At 36.8% G+C, this 14,554-nt stretch overlaps 1 protein-coding gene across 2 annotated transcripts in view; it reads right to left on the reverse strand.

Moving 5' to 3' along the window:
• The window catches only part of ddr2a (discoidin domain receptor tyrosine kinase 2a), a 40,685-nt gene extending 26,977 nt beyond the window's left edge, over nt 1-13,708 (reverse strand). Inside the window, exons 1-2 of one of the 2 annotated variants that reach the window (XM_023954476.2) lie at nt 13,527-13,661; nt 10,698-10,780 (exon numbers count right to left, since the gene is read on the reverse strand). The gene's annotated coding sequence lies outside the window, so the exon portion shown is untranslated. Of the gene's footprint in view, nt 1-10,697; nt 10,781-13,526 lie in introns of both variants that reach the window. The other variant, XM_023954475.2, reaches the window with a different exon arrangement.
• Nucleotides 13,709-14,554: the final 846 nt, after the last annotated feature.

Raw genomic sequence — 14,554 nt, forward strand, 5'->3', positions numbered from 1 at the left:
GTATTATATGTAGTACTGCATAGTGCCAAAGTAACAGAACACAACTTGCACCTCCATTCCATTGTGCCACCTTCAGCCTGCAATCTAAATATGTTTAGTTAAATTGTAAATAATTTCAGCTCTATTTAGACCTTTGGCTAGTTAAAATGTGCATAAATGTTTCCATGCTGCCGTATAAATCTAATAATGGTAATAGTTCAGGATGAATGTATTAAATAAGTATAAAACTCACCCACTGACAGGTCTTTTCTGGTGAAATGGTGACTTTCTGGTGAACTTTCTGAAGTTCAGTATCTGAAAAAGTCCAAAAGAGATTTTTCAATGTTAAAAAATGTTTCAATTATATTCTGATCAAAAAACATTTATTGCACTACACAACCTATTGCATTTTTTGTTTTTTTAAAATAGCTCTAGACAAATAACAGACAAGTTACCTCGCTGGCCTTGGCGTCTACCTGGAGGTGAAACACTGAACACTCTGTAGTTCGGTACCTGAACACAACACGAGCACGTTGATTTATTTATTTTTACAAAAACCTTTTTTATAATGGAGATCAGTGATTTATAAAAGCTTAAAGCTGCATTCAAAACCGAAGGCTTCCATGTAGCAACCAGGCTTAAAACTGTTGGCGGTAGCTCCTCCCACACAACCGTTAGAGGCTTTGAGTGACATTTTTGGACAAATGTCCAGCAGCAAACTTTAGCCACAGACAGAGGCCTCCAACGCGAATTTCACACGCGGATCACGTTTAGTGTGATTGCAGCATAACAGATCATTTCTACCTACCTCTGAAAAAAAAAAAAACCTCATCACTGTCGTAACTTACGGGCAGAAATGCATTTTGGGTTTGGCTCGCCATATACGTCTGCTAATATGACAAACTAATCATGTATGCATTGCCACATTAAGCTCTAAAACAATCGTAACACACATATGTTTAAACAACAGTAAACCACATTTACGGTAGTATAAGAGCATTCTTAAAGCATTCATTCAAAATAAACCATGAACGATACTTACCAAATTAAATCAGGGCTGAAGGCAAGACGGCACCATCAGCGATGAGGCGGATGAAAAAAAAAACCCGAGGTTGGGGCGTCTTGAAGCGGGACGAAATCGCAACGCTTTGCAGAAAAATAAAATGCTCGACTTTCAATTTCAAACGTCGCATACTCGCATTCGGCAAATCCAACATGGCCACCTGAGCTAACGTAGAGAAAACGAAAGACCCTCCCACCAGTACGTGATGACGTCATGACGCTACTTCAGGGATCTTAAAATTTTTGAGTGCTAGATACAAATAAGCTTTAAAATATTTAGCACTGTTAAGTTAAATTTGAAAAAATCTTGATAGAGCTTAATACTTTATAGTTGAATCAACTACAAAATGACATTTAAGTTGTGTAACCTTAATAGTTATGAGTCAGTACAAGTGATAGGGTTTAGAGTGTGTTCAAAATGGGAGGTGGCGGCCTCTCGTCCAATCAGAGCACGAGAAATCATCTGCCTTCCGTTTCATTCAAAGTGCCTTCCTTTTCATTCAAAGTGCCTTCCTTTTCATGCAAAGTAACTTCCGTTTCATGCATACTCCTCTCTCACACACACATATAAACTCTTCCTCACACGTTCATATATACTTGTCTTTCACATACATACATTCTTTTTTAAGAGTGACAATGAGAGTGAGAATGTATGTATGTGTAAAGTAATATATATGCATGCGAGAGAGAGAATATATGGATGTGCAAGTGAGAATATATGAATGCGTAAGAGAATATATATGCATGCGAGAGAGAGAATATATGGATGTGCAAGTGAGAATATATGTATGCGAAAGAGAGTATATATGACTGTGAGAGCAAGAATGTATGAATGTGAGAGAGAGAATATATGGATGCGTAAGAGAATATATGTATGCGAAAGAGAGTATATATGACTGTGAGAGCAAGAATGTATGAATGTGAGAGAGAGAATATATGGATGCGTAAGAGAATATATGTATGCGAAAGAGAGTATATATGACTGTGAGAGCAAGAATGTATGAATGTGAATGGTTCAGAATAAATAATGTCTTATACGGCCCCTCATACAGAAGTGACCTTTGCTTCAAACCTTTCCAAAAGACAAAAGGTGGTGTGTTTGAGGGATTTAGCTCATTTACTGCAAAAACATACGTTGTCACACCACATACCCACTAAAAGTCATGGCACAACACTGAGATAAATGCCAGTCATTTGTAATTACTGAAAATAAAGGAATACTTTTCCTCCAAAATTTTTTATTTGGGGGGTATTTTAAACTTAAGAAAGGGAGAAAACAATTATCTTAAACTGAAAACCAGATTTAAAAGAATGAAGGTTCTGATTTATAACTCAGATAATGTGTTAACTGATGCAGCCTTTTTGGTCAAAATCCTTTCTTTTCTATATCAAAGGTAATCATTGGTTATTCTGTTGTCAGTGACAGATTGACCAATCTCGACTCTGCATTGAAATGACACTTTAGGGGTTTTATAGCAGATTCTGCATATTTGACAAGACCAGAATGTGAAGAGATTCAAGTGATGTTTTCCTTTTGCCAGGTCCAGCTATAAGGTTTCAAAGGGGGTAAAACTGATAGATTCCTCAAAGATCATGTCCTTAGTTTTAAAAAGTATTTTAAATACCTTTGGCCACTATTGAAAAAAAAATCACTGCCACGATTTAAGACAAATCCTTATAGTTTCACATGGAAAGGAAGCATCAATTCACCAACTTAAATGCACAATGCATTATGGAGTTAGGAATGACAGTGATGGGTATTTGTGGTTTTCTAATTGTATTTCATATTTTGTAAAATTATTTTTCAGATTGCATGTTGTTATCAAAAATCAAAATCCATTCTTTTTTCCTTTTCTTTTTACAACTCAACTGTTTGAATCAACAACTAGAGTTCTTTTATTGTTGTGGGAATAGATTGTAACAACACTTTTCCACTGAAAGGTTTTATTTCTTAGCCACTGAAGAAACTATACACTTAAAGAATCACATAAATGCCTTATTTATTTGTTTTTACAATATATACGAAGTAGAGACATTGGGGTAAAAATAGCTTGGAAGTGTGTACTGTCTAATATTTAAGGAAATAGTATGTAATGCACATAGATTGTAGTAAAATTAAATTAAAAAAGGATTTGATGCGTGTTCACTCCTGTTTGAAATGAACAATGTTCTTCTGTACTCTGTGGCAGCAACGAAAGTTTGGTCAGCAGTGATGGAAAGGCAGATGTTGACAGCAGGAAAAATGTCCTCATGCGCGTTCACTTGTTGTTTTTTACAAATCCTCTGAAATTCTGAAGAAATCAACAGTTAGTAACCATCGGTTTATTTTTTCCTATCCTTTTAATGTATTAAACTTACATGAAAAATAAAAATGCAATCAAAGAATGGATCGTATTCTATTTCAATAGACCATAGCTAGTTATTATTGTACTTTTTTTAGTGCCAAATCAACTTTTTGAGCTTTTAAGTGTATTGTATTGTTAATTCCTCACAATAAGTGGTATTCACACATTTCTGAGCATTCCTCTAAAACCCCTGCGCTCTGAGCACCAGCCCCTCCAAATCCACGAAAATGAGCGGGTTCTAACATTATGATGTAGACCAATGAGGGCAGCCCCTTCCAGCCCCTTCCCTCTGCACTGCCACCGCCTTCAGGCTAACACAAACACACACACACACACACACATTCTCCATGGAGCTAGCAGTGATTGGAAAAAACGCATACATTTTATATGCTCAATATGCACATCCATCTTTGAAAAGTTTGGATGTCGTTTGTTTTTGTGGGCGAAATACAGACATGCTGTAGGTTGATGTCATGAATTGGGTGCCACCCACAAGGACAGAAAGGCGGAGCCTCGGAGATTTAGTCGTCTTACTTTCAGGTTAGAAAATGAGCTTAGGAAATAAATCATATTTCATATTAAGGTTGTTCTTGTACCAAAGGTAATATATGATCATATGTATAAATACAGTTTATTATAAAGTTTAAGAAAAGAAGAAAAGCATGATATAGACCCTTTAAAGTCCTGTGATCGCTTTAGATTCTTCATATCTCTGGAAATTGTTTTTTTTAAATCAAACTGCAGACGTGATGTAAAAACAATATTGTTATGAAAGAGATGGTTGCAATTCTTATAGTTTTTTTTATAAAAAATTAACCAAATTTTTTACAGGTTGAAAAGAAATACTTAGTCTTTGTAATAAGTTAGAGTAAATATAATATCTCTTCCTTTGTGGTCTTCAATAGATCATCATGTTTTTGATTTGATTTGATTTGAAATGGTTTATTTCAAGCAATCAAATAGGAGTAATACACACAAAAGCAATATAATCATCAGTTATACATTCATACAGTAACTAATCAAACTTAGGATAATTAGACATAATTAATAAAAATTGCTTGAAAGGGAGTGGAAAGAAGCGAACTTATATAATCCCACCCCGTTATACTATAACCATTTTATTACATGATTTATCAATATCCGGTTCCTAGGTTTTATCAGACAGAATTAAGAATCATAAGGTATCAATAAAGCACGTGCCAAAGATGAAATTACTTAAGTACTACGTCAAAAATAACTTTAGAAATCAACATGGCAAATGCAGCATCTGAAATATATGCAAATTATGTTACTTTTAAAAGTCATTCATATGCTTTAAAACATAATACTATACCAGTAAAATAGACACAACACTGTTTCAGGAGTTATCATAGCAAAATTTCATCAAGTATCAAAAGTTAAAAACATGTGCAAAATTATGCTACATTAGGAAAGATTTTTGAATCATTTTATCAATTTTAGGAGCTAGTGAAGTAATATCATCAAAAGTCAATCAATTTAACAATTTTCAATAAGTGATTAATCATTTGTTTTACTTTTAAATTTTTTTTCTTTTTTTTTTTTATAATAAGGTAATGCTGTAAGGAAAAAAATTAAAAGGGTCCACAATCTGTCGATTGTCCAAGGTTGGTATTTCTTCTTTTACTGATAACAGCTGATCTTCTGGGTTCAAAACAGTTTATAGTTCTCTTCGATATTATGTCTGCAGACATTAGATTCAGGTCCATATCCTTCTTCAGCTGATATCAGCTGCGGTGAAAGTTGAGGTCAAGTTGTCTGCAGGTCAGAACTCTCTGCTGTTATTCAGGTGGCGTCAGACTTATGGAGAAAGTGAAGATTCCAGGTGTCATATTTCTTGAAATTATTTGGCTCTTTGATTTATTACTCCACGTTGATTCAGACGACCGTGATCAAACACTTCTCAAAGTCCTTCATGGTGTTCACAACCATAACCTTGGTGCGGTCCTCTGGACCGAGCGGTTTGACATAAATCCTGCAGCCTTTAACCCAAGTGTTCTCAATCTGCTTACGCTTCCTGAGAAGCCGTGCATGTTTTGAGATTTCAGCATTCCTTCTGGTCAGATGGTCGTTCAGATAAGCAGCCGAACCTTTCAGGTTTTTGCGTTGATTCATCAGAGCTAGCTTGTGTTTGTGATTCACAAACCTGATGAGGATCGCTGGTTTATCCGTCTCCTTTCTCTTGGGGAGCAGGTGGCAGGTCTCGATGGTATTGAGATCCAGGGAAATCCCTTTAGATGTGAGAAATGAATGTATTTGCTGCTCCAGCGACGCGTCGATCTCCGTATTAGCACTGCTAGCTACGCTAGCGCTAGCATTAGCAGCGCTAGCTCCAGCTGAATTCAGCTTCGCTCGAGGCTTGATTGGTACTCCAGTGAGAATGACATTATTCATCCTTACTTGCTGTTCCACATCGTCCAGTCTTTTCTCCAGAATCTCGACCCGGTTTTCTCCCTGCTCGTTTTGAGCCCGAAATCTTCGGAACTCTTCCATCATCTCCCAGAGTGGCGTTAGTTTAGCCGACACTTGATCCATAAAACTTTTCAGCGTTTCTTGAATAATGTCAAGAGATTTTTTGAGCTCTTCATATTCCTGGGGTTTCTTCGGGGGCATGGTCAGCTCTCTTTTTGGAGAAAATCAACTTCTTAAGTAATTTGAAGATAGTATCCGCAGAGAGCCGCGACCACGCGTCCTGCCTTAACCCCGGAACACGGAATAGAATCATGTGAGAATAATATTATTATAAACACTTCTTCAATGTGCTACAAATTCCTTCACATTTAAATTCTGGCACAATTTGAAAGGAAGAGACTCTTCATGAAAGCCAACACCAGCACAAATAACCGACGAAACTTCTAAAAACCAAAAAGGGAACAGAAAATAAACAGAGAGAAAAAGGCCTAAAAAGAATCAAAATAAAAGCCTTCAAACAGAGTCGTATGTTACAACAGATCCTGGAATGTACCAGAGAACAGATTTCATTCATTTCATCAAAAATAAAATTTAATGGTTGAAAGTTGTCTAGTGAAAAAAAAGCTAAATATCTGTAGAGAAAATTTAGAAGACTGGAAGAAACTCTGAGGACTGAAAAACAAAGGAAGAGAGTCTAACAGTTTGTATTTAAATTTGAATTTTGACACAGATAAGGCACGATGCTATGTTAATGGAAATGCATTAAACCAGGAGCCGCTGTTTTGCAATTTAATTTGAATTTTGACACACAAAGAACATGGCATTTTAAAACCCAATAGATTTTAAGTTACTATATAATGAATTTATAGCAAACCATATATTGCAATATCATTTTTTAATACTGTAAATTGCTAAATATATTGTCATTTGAATAATGACATCAGAAACCCATGACAATTTAAAAAGCAATGATATTTTGAAAATTGTCATTGAATTGTCTATAGCAATATGCATTTTTAAATTTCATGATCAAATCTCACATTGAATTGTCAATTGTGAATTCCACATTACTTTGAATTATGATTAAAAAATCTTTCGTAGAAACATTTGTACACATACATATATTATTAAATTGTGTTTTGTTCATTTTGAAAATTATTTTTTTATATTTCTAACAAACTGTGGTTTTCATTCATTCATTCATTCATTCATTCTAATCCGTTTGTTCCCTTCTGGGGTCACGGGGCCCACTTGCGGGCGAAGGCAGGGAACACCCTGAACAGATCGCCAGTGTATCGCAGCAAATTGTGGTTTTACATTGGAAAATACAAAATTGTTTTAGGTTTGAGGTTATGTCTAAACCTCATGAAGGGATTATTATCACACCCGAGCGTTCAGGAGAACCGCAGGTTTTAGTTTAGTTTTGTCAGGCTAGACATATGGATGTTATGACAATAAGTTACAAATTTTAATAATCCCACAAACTTCCTGCCTCTTAAAACACATTTATGCATAATCCCAATTTTACAATGAGTTGTGTAAAATGTGGCAGCCAAGATTTTAGGTTGCACAACAGAAAAAATGGAAGTTGTGTGAAAAGTGAACGTGAACACATAAACAGCACGTATCACTTTCCCAGATGGAGACGTGCTCCTTGCAGCACAGCAGCCAACATGCATATCGGGTTAAAAAGGACATCAGTGCTCTGTTAATTCAATTCAATTCAATTTTATTTGTATAGCCCAAAATCACAACAACAGTCGTCTCGATGGGCTTCGAAGTAAAACATGAACTCAAAAGGATCACGAATACAAAGAGTTCCTAACTGTTAGGTTCCTAACTCTAGCAATTGAAGCTGTAAAACAGACAAACACTTAGTTAGTAAAATAAATAAGACAATTTAAGTAACTGACATTTGCACAGCTTTTTGAATCCCTCTGAAGCAAAATATTTCTGGACAAAATGATTATTATCTTGAATTTCTACATGTTGATGGGGGGGGGGGGGGGGGGGGGGTGCTAATCCACATACATGATGTCAGATCCCTCCAGGCTGGGCTGTTTTCATGAAGTGGTCAAGATTTTCAGAGAAACCACAAGCCACTAAAAAATGTGCACACATTTTATCATCCTGCATGAATCCCATGGCCTGTAAGGATTTTAGTCTTTAGCAACATTTCATTTCACGTTTATTCTTTTCTGTGTCCAGGTTTGGTGTTTTTCTGTCACGGTCACACCAGGTCGAAGTGGCTAATCATCAACAGCTGTCTACAGTTTGGTCAATCCTTTCTTAGTGTATGTCAGTGTCTGGTTTCTAGTTCATTTGCTGCTTTCTTGCTCTTTTTGTTTCTTTGTTTGCTCGTTTGAAGTTCAGATATTTGGTCAGGTTTTTGTTTTTTCACTGTAGCATAAAGTTCCAGCCGTCCAGTGGGTCTCCTGACAAGTACAACACATCAAACAAAGTTCAAATCTGCACAAGAGCAAGAGTCCATCGTTTTAGCTATTTGTCCGAATCTGTGATGGCTTGAGTTTACCGTAGATTTATGTAAGAAATTAAAACGAGTCCCTTATTGTTTACTTTGTTACATGGACCTAAAGTTGATGTTAATAGAAAGCAATAAACAATCTATCTCATCTACTCACTTCAATGACAATCATTGAAAAAAGATAAATAGTTGTTTGAGCTGAACATCAAGATTCAATAGATTACTTTGTGTGAAATTATTCATTCAGAGTATTTTGTACTCTTAAAAAGCTGTGACATAGTCACTTTGTTAGGATGGTACCTGGATACTATTTAAAAAAAACAATGTTTCTGAACATAGGGAATTGCAGAGCCGAAGAGTAAGAGATAGATAGCTGGATTTCTGGTTCCACAGACATTCTTTGTGCATTCACAGAGGCTACAAGTGTGGCATGGTAACAGTAAAGAAATATCAGGTTATATCGAGGTTTTACATTTGCACAAATTATCTTTACTTCTTGGGAGTTAACCGGCAAAGCACATAAATCAAACACGGCGAACCAGCAGCTCCTGCAGCCTGGGAAAGCCTGCAAAGTAAACACTCAGGTTTACTTGGTCAGCTGCCTGCCCCTGTCTCTCTCATGTGCACTGGCAAACACACTGCAGCCTTTTGGATTAAAAGTGAGGGACAGCAGGAAGAAACCAGCAGATGGTCGCGGAGCTGAACGAAAGAAAACATCTGTCTTCTTTTTTTTTTAAGTAGCTTTGGTTTGCTAATTTATCAGAATGAAGGAAGGCAGATATCTAATTAAAGAGTTTGGAAACTCAGTGTGGGTCACACACATGGATCAGAATTTCTGTAAGATTTATCTCATATTTAATGGATAGCTACAACACTTTGACCAAATGAAAAGGAAGCATGACAAGATAATTTTTGGGTTGTCTGATGTCAACTCTTTCTTTTTCATCCACCCAGTGCTCACGTTGTCTGATGGAGTCATCCATCATCTCTGCAGTCAAACCACGCATCAGACCTTCTCAGCACTTATCAGCTAATTAACTAATTACACATATTTTGCAGGTTTTGTTCACCATTTTTTAGTAGACATTCACTCATCGGTGTTTACAGTTTTGTAAAAAAAATTTAGTGGAGTCTTAGAGAAATTAACTCAAAGGTGAAGCCTCTATATTTATTCATTCGGCAAAAATCTGATCATTTTGCTTAAAAGAAATTGCACTCTTTAATTAAACATTAATCTAACTAAACAAAAAAAATTATTCTAACAATGCAACAAAAATATCCTATCTTTTGTTTCAGCTCATATGTAGTTACTGGGGATGTTCAGTTTATTATTCTGCACTTAGTTGGGTATCCCCTTTTTGTATTTTAGCTGTCATGTTTTTATTTTTAGAGTGACCTGCAAAATAATCAAACGTTTCATCTCAAAATTGCTCTAAATCTCATTACCTCAATTCTTGTATTCGGTCCATTTCTGCCTTTAATAATAACTTTTTTGAGCTTCATCAGACAAATAAAAAAGTGACTAAAACCTTTTTGTGAGCTTGTTAAAGTATGTACATGTATGTATAAATAGCGGTGTCTGTTAATGACCCAAGGCAGACTGCAAAGCCGTGCGCCCCAGAGCTTCATGGTTATAACCCCTCACATGTGCTTTCCATTAAATCCTGTTGGTTCTCATTTTAGGCTAAACCATAAAATGACAGATATTTGACTTTTATGGGAAAGCTTGCGATTAGAATCACATTTTGCACCCAGATCCAGGTCAAGGTGTGTAAACAAAATTCTGAAAAACCTACGAAAGTGGAGCTGAGTCGAGCATGGCTGAAGGCCTAAAAACACACATGCTTCATTTTGTTTTTGTAGGAGATATCTATAAAAAAAAATGACCCTCTTATTGTTAGAGGGACAGTGAAGCCTGAGGAGATGGGAGGATTTCCTACATTATACCTTCAAGGCTAGATTTCCATTTGGCAGAGTAGATTAAAACAATACCTTTCAAGCATTTACAGTAACAGGAAACCCAAAAAGGTGAAATTCTGGGCTTTGTATCTTTTACAGATGTGGATGGAAACTACTTTTTCTTCTGAATTTTACATGTGTGTATCTCATTTTTTGAAAGAATCAGTGGTGTGAAACTGAACAGAAACAGTCCAGATTCTGCCCAAGTGTCCAAACACATCTTCAAAAACTTCTATGCAAACACAAAATGGCACTGATGACATTTGTCATTAAATTACCTCCCACAGACGAAAAAAGGGGTAAGCATTGCAAAACACAGATGGAGAAACCTGAATGCGCACATCACAATCTGAAAGTTGTTTTGCATCCAAGAGACAGCAGTTAAAAAAAATGACAGTACAAAAAGTACACTGAAGTTTTTTCAGATCGCTTTTTACCATGGAAAAGTCTGAATCGGAGGAGCAGGACAGCAAAGACCTGTTCCAAACACCTGAGCCATTTGGAATAACATCTGGAACCTCTGCAAAACACATAAAACATGCATATTCGAATATTGTATTTTTTAAAACCATTTTAAAGTCAAAAGGTTCGTTGCACTAAAAAAAGAATACAGATATTTCAGAGTTAAAGTGGATACATTTGTCATATCTGAGCCACGAAACAGAGAAACTTTAACAAACACCTCAACTGTTTTTTAAATATAGTCGTGACAGCCAGAGACCCTTTTAATGGAATATCCAGATTCATTGTTGTGCAGCCACGCTATCAGACTGAGACAAACAGTATCACACGCCAAGAAACTTTTTCCCTGCCTCTCACCTAGAGGCAGATTTTCTTCCGCTGCGCACGATTGAAATCATAAATCCTTGTGGCTAAAATACACTGAAACCCCATGAATCTGGATTCGAGTCAAATCGTTTTATAACACAGACGTGCACATCTGTGATGCCGGCTGACGCTGGCTGGAGGGTTGCTTTCCTAATCCATTTATAGATGATTAAATTCATTTAAAAATGAAGTTTTAATATGTAATCTACAGGTTTAGAAGTACAGCTGAGCCCTGCCACGGGTAAGTACTTTGTTTTGTTTTCATTTTATAAAAGTTTTCGAAATAGAGATGATTATTTGACCAAATCATAATCCTGCTGTAATTTCTTTGGTTGGGATGTACACCTAAGATCATCTTTTGTAGCCTGTAATCTGGGAGAACAGGGACGTGTAATGAGCATCAAAATAAAAAAAGAGACTGCCGCGTGTAAACAAGGGTAGGAATGACAGAGGAGGAAAAGATAAAGGCCACATGTACAAGCAGAACCTCTCCTTGGATTTTGACGGTCAAAGTCAGACGTGATTTAAAGCTTGCATAAACAAAGAGTCTATTTCTTAGTTACATGTAACCATAACCCTGTCTGACTGTGTGGGATGCGTGGGGCCGGCTGTGGGCACCGATGCAGTTCGAGCACACGTGGGACTCCAACTGCTCAATATTTTTGGGGCTAGTAGTTCCCTGAAATGGCAACTATTTATACCAAATTATAGCATGCACCTCTGGGAAGTAACCCCGCTGGTTGACTTCCAGCAGAAGCATTGATCTGAAAACACTTTCAATCAGACGGCGTCGGTGTTGAGTTACTGCAAAGCTAAGTCCACCCCTCACAGCTTTGTGATTGTGGGGTTGTAATAATAGCCTTTAACGTGGTGTGATGTGAGGATGTCAGCCGGGCTCTGACCGAGAAAGGAGGGGCAACTAATTGAAAAGATATGGAATAAAAGATATTGCCATTAAATCCTCACAGTACTCGCCTGACGCTCTATGAAAACACACATTTTAAGTGTGGTTGTTTTTGAACACACGTGTGAACACACATGTTTTTTTTGGATCTAAGACAACTTTGATATAAATTTTGCCAACTTTCTTCCTCTGATGTTGGTTTTTTCCTGTTTACACGTTTGCATTTGGACACAACAAAGAGCTAAACGCTTGACAAAATCCACACCCTCGTGCTCCTGCACAGTACATTATCCTCCATTTAGAGTTATCAGTGCATTCCTTCACTTCATTTGTGGTCAGGTTGTAAAAGTCCACATTTTGCTCTTCGAAGGTTCCTTCACCTATTTTTCTTCTACGACTTCTTTGTTTGTCCGTGCACAAAAGAGCTTGGAATTATGAGAAAAGATTGAAAAAAAGATGCTGTCCAGAAAAATGAATGTTAAATGTTGATGTGATTCTTAAGAAATTACAACAAAAAGGAAAACTAAAATATTCACCATGTGTGATTCATTTTTTATTACTAATATTGTCCTTTGTGGCTCATTGTTGCAATAAAACCAACAAAAATACATTATGCACTGGTTCAAACATGGTGTTCAAAAGTATTTTGGGGATTATAAGATTCTCAATCACGAGAATATATGAGTTTTTTGTAAATCATTTGTAGAGTTTAATTATTTAATCAGGGTATATTTATCTCCCTTGGACATTTGTTAAAACGTTTTATTTTTTAAGTTCCAATTTGAAAAACAAAACAAAAGATCAAATCACTCTGATGGAGAAACAATTTACATTTCAGGGTTTTTAAAGCATAAGTATCATAGTTAGAGTTTAAACCAAACAAAAGTAGCGTTTTTGTTGGTGTCACAGACAAGCCACCGCAGTAACCCAGGATTCACTCCAACTCATCGCTTCTGCAACAAGAACCTCTTTCATCCGCATCTCTGATCTTGTGACCTCACGCTTGACCCTGAAGCAAGGCTGAAACGAGTTCTCTGTGCAGACCACCTTTTGTGTTCACAAACCACAAAAGGATGGCTACATACCAACTGAGCTGAGGAGCTGCAGCTTCAGTGTTTCAACAGGTGATCAGAGAAAACCTCTCTGAGTCCCTCTTAAAGCAATCAGACATCAACAGAGCAAAGACAAACTCAAAGCTGATTGAAGAATCATTTCATGCAATGACAGATTTAGAACAGTTGAGCTCATCAAAATCCTGCAGTTTTTGTAGTAATGGTATAATAACTGCTTGATGCTTTCATATTGGGATTATCTTTAAAATAAATTTGTGGCCATAAAAGTGAAGTGTGTGTGTTCTGTTGAAGAAAAGAAAAGATTTTCGATCTGATGTTATGGAAATGCATTGTTTAAAAATCAGAGCCTTTAAGAAAATAACAAAATTTCTCTTTGTGAAAGTCCCTGCTTCTGAAATTACAGCTATCCATACAAACACAATAAGCTCAGAGCACAAAAACAACACAAGAAAACAACGTACCTGTCAAATCCTCTCCTTCTCCTTTCAGATCATTTGTTCAAAATAGTTTAGGAATATTTTAGAGAGATCCCGTCAGCTGAAGGTCCCTTTCCTTTACCCGCTCACTCTTTGTCAGTTCGCTTCCTTCACTGAGTCTCTCCTGGCTGATGTAAGACAACCGCACGAGAGGCAAAAGAGAGGGAGGCAGAAAAAAAAAACAAACCCTCACATTCTGTGGATTCTTGGGAGGATGCCAAAATCCCAGAATTCCACACATAAGGTCTCAATTAGGGTTGAATCTGATGCTCCATCCAAAATCTTTATTCCTTCTGAAAAGAGCCTTTCTTTTTGAGCCTAAGCGGGCTGAAGCGGTTTTACTTCAAGGCAATTTTTTTCTGGCATTTTCCCCTTGGATTGAAATTGTGCTGCAAATTTAGGGAGAGTTTTTCTGTTATTGAAATCAGCTGCACCAACAGCAGCAGATGCTCAGAGGTTTTGTGCGTTTGGTTTTTCGGCGTTCCTCACCTAAGAAACTCCCTGTAAGTGTTTCATGGTGAGGAAAGCATCCTGCGCTGTGACTTTGCGACTGGTGAAAATTAATTTTAGGTTTTAGTTTGTTATTAATTTTACTGCCTACTTACACAGAGTGCTTAAACCAATTGCAGCTGTCGTCCATGTGCAGTGATTCTTCACGGGCGAAATTAAGTGTTTGCTGCTAGTAAGAACGCGGAAAAAAGGAAGGAAGAAGAGGCAGAATAAAAGTTTAACCAATAAAAAAAAATACAAGTTAAAGACCCACACCGATTAAAATTGTGTTTTTAGTGTTTTTAACATGTTCTTGTGGCATTTTTCTGATGATGGAGGATGTAAAGACAATTTACCGCAAAGTTGCATTTCTGAGTATTTTTTTATTCAAATGGTGAATCAGGAGTAGATAAAGAAATGCAGTTTAAAAAAGATCCTACTTGTGATGTAGAAAATATACTGGGTGGGCCACAAGCTTCCTGCTCCGCTTAAACATAGAGCTCTCAGCAAGGGGGAGGGGAGAG

Source organism: Oryzias latipes, chromosome 4 (assembly GCF_053564925.1).
Source record: "Oryzias latipes strain Hd-rR chromosome 4, Olatipes_Hd-rR_3.1".
Lineage (NCBI taxonomy): Eukaryota > Metazoa > Chordata > Actinopteri > Beloniformes > Adrianichthyidae > Oryzias > Oryzias latipes.